Source organism: Salvelinus namaycush, chromosome 10 (genome assembly GCF_016432855.1).
Source record: "Salvelinus namaycush isolate Seneca chromosome 10, SaNama_1.0, whole genome shotgun sequence".
In the NCBI taxonomy this organism is placed as follows: domain Eukaryota; kingdom Metazoa; phylum Chordata; class Actinopteri; order Salmoniformes; family Salmonidae; genus Salvelinus; species Salvelinus namaycush.
The window spans coordinates 46,517,065-46,519,564 of NC_052316.1; positions in this window are offsets into that span (position 1 = coordinate 46,517,065).

A 2,500-nucleotide genomic window follows, 5' to 3' on the forward strand; every position below is an offset into this window, starting at 1 on the left:
GTAGGACAGATGGAAAACTAGGGGCTTAAATATAATAGATCATTTTCTCTATAACCTATTTATTATCATCTTGAGCTGGTTGACAATAATAATTGCCCTGTCATTCAGGAGGTAGGCTAGGCAACAAAATCAGTTGACAACCTCCTGAAGAATTATGCTTATTTATTAGGTTGCAAATTAATTGTGCCTGTGGCCCGGCCCGGCATTATACAATAGTCATGAATTATCCTGAAATGTCCATTTCAAATCAAATCCTATGTCTATGCTACAGGGATGTGTTGTAGCCTACACTAGTAGAAAAAAGGTGCTATCTAGAACCTAAAATGGTTCTTCGGCTGTCCCCATAGGAGAACCCTTTGAAGAACCCTTTACAGTTCCAGGAAGAACCCGTTTATTTCCAGGTTGAACCCTTTCGGGTTCAATGTAGAACCCTCTGTGGAAAGGGTTCTACCTGGAACCCTCTGTGGAAAGGGTTCTACCTGGAATCAAAAGGATTCTACCTGGAAGCCAAAATGGTTCTACCTGGATCCAAAAAGGATTCTACCTGGAACAAAAAGGGTTCTCCTACGGGGACAGCCGAAGAACCTTTTTGGAACTCTTTTTCCTGAGAGTGTATGACTATGCAGGGAGTAGATAGGCTAACATATGATAAACTCATGTGATGCATAGCCTGTGCATCTGAGTCTTATTTCACACAGCATCCTAACAGTAATAACAAAGGTAATTTAAATCAAACCACTGTGTTAATAACCTCATCATTACAGTATTTCTATAAAATGGCAGTCAAATAGACTACCCACCTCATGTCAGGTTAAACCTACACGCAGGCCTAGCAGATAATAGCCTGCAGTTAACCATATTTTTTTAATTGTACCTTTATTTAACTAGGCAAGTCCGTTAAGAACAAATTCTTATTTACAATGACTGCCTAGCAACTGCGGGTTAACTGCCTTGTTCAGGGGCAGAACCACAGATTTTTACCTTGTCAGCTCGGGGATTCGATCTAGCAACCTTTCGCTCTAACCGCTAGGCTACCTGCCGCCCATGTAGCCTAGTGGTTATAAGCTATGTCATTGACATATGGCTACAGTGTAGGCTAACAATGATTATACCCGCCAATTTGATAACCGCATTTGTCGGACCGGCATAATTAACTCGTCAGAATTACCTTTGCAGAGACGTCTACGCCATTCCAACATGACGCTCCGTATTATTTATGTCTCGATTCGCTTTGACACCACCTCACATACTTGTCCAGGACTACTGTAAACTACACGTAAGTCTTACTGCGACTAATGTAAACTACATGTAAGTCTTACTGGGACTACTGTAAACTACACGTAAGTCTTACTGGGACTACTGTAAACTACACGTAAGTCTTACTGGGACTACTGTAAACTACATGTAAGTCTTACTGGAACAACTGAAGATTACACGTAAGTAAGTCTTACTGGGACTTCTGTAAACTACACATAAGTCTTACTGGGACTACTGTAAACTACATGTAAGTCTTACTGGGACAACTGAAGATTACACGTAAGTAAGTCTTACTGGGACTTCTGTAAACTACACATAAGTCTTACTGGGACTACTGTAAACTGCACGTAAGTCTTACTGGGACTACTGTAGATTACACGTACGTCTTACCGGGACTACTGTAGATTACACGTACGTCTTACAGGGACTACTGTAAACTACACGTACGTCTTACTGGGACTACTGTAAACTACACGTAACTCTTTCTGGGACTACTGTAAACTACACGTACGTCTTACTGGGACTACTGTAGATTACACATAAGTCTTACTAGGACTACTGTAAACTACACATAAGTCTTACTGGGACTACTGTAGTTTACATGTAAGTCTTACTAGGACTACTGTAAACTACACATACGTCTTACTAGGACTACTGTAAACTACACGTAAGTCTTACTGGGACTACTGTAGACTACACGTAGGTCTCACTGGGATATATGGTGATATGGTGATATTATGGTGTTATGGTGATATTATGGTGATATTATAGTGTTATGGTGATATTATGGTGTTATGGTGATATTATGGTGATATTATAGTGTCATGGTGATATTATAGTGTTATGGTGATATTATGGTGATATTATGGTGTTATTATAGTGTCATGGTGATATTATAGTGTTATGGTGATATTATGGTGATATTATAGTGTTATGGTGATATTATGGTGATATTATGGTTTTATGGTGATAGTATGGTGACATTATAGTGTCATGGTGATATTATAGTGTTATGGTGATATTATAGTGTCATGGTGATATTATAGTGTTATGGTGATATTATGGTGATATTATGGTGTTATGGTGATATGGGTGATGGTGGTATTATAGTGTTATGGTGATATTATGGTGATATTATGGTGATATTATGGTGTCATGGTGATATTATAGTGTTATGGTGATATTATGGTGATATTATGGTGTTATGGTGATATTATGGTGTTATTGTGATATTATGGTGATA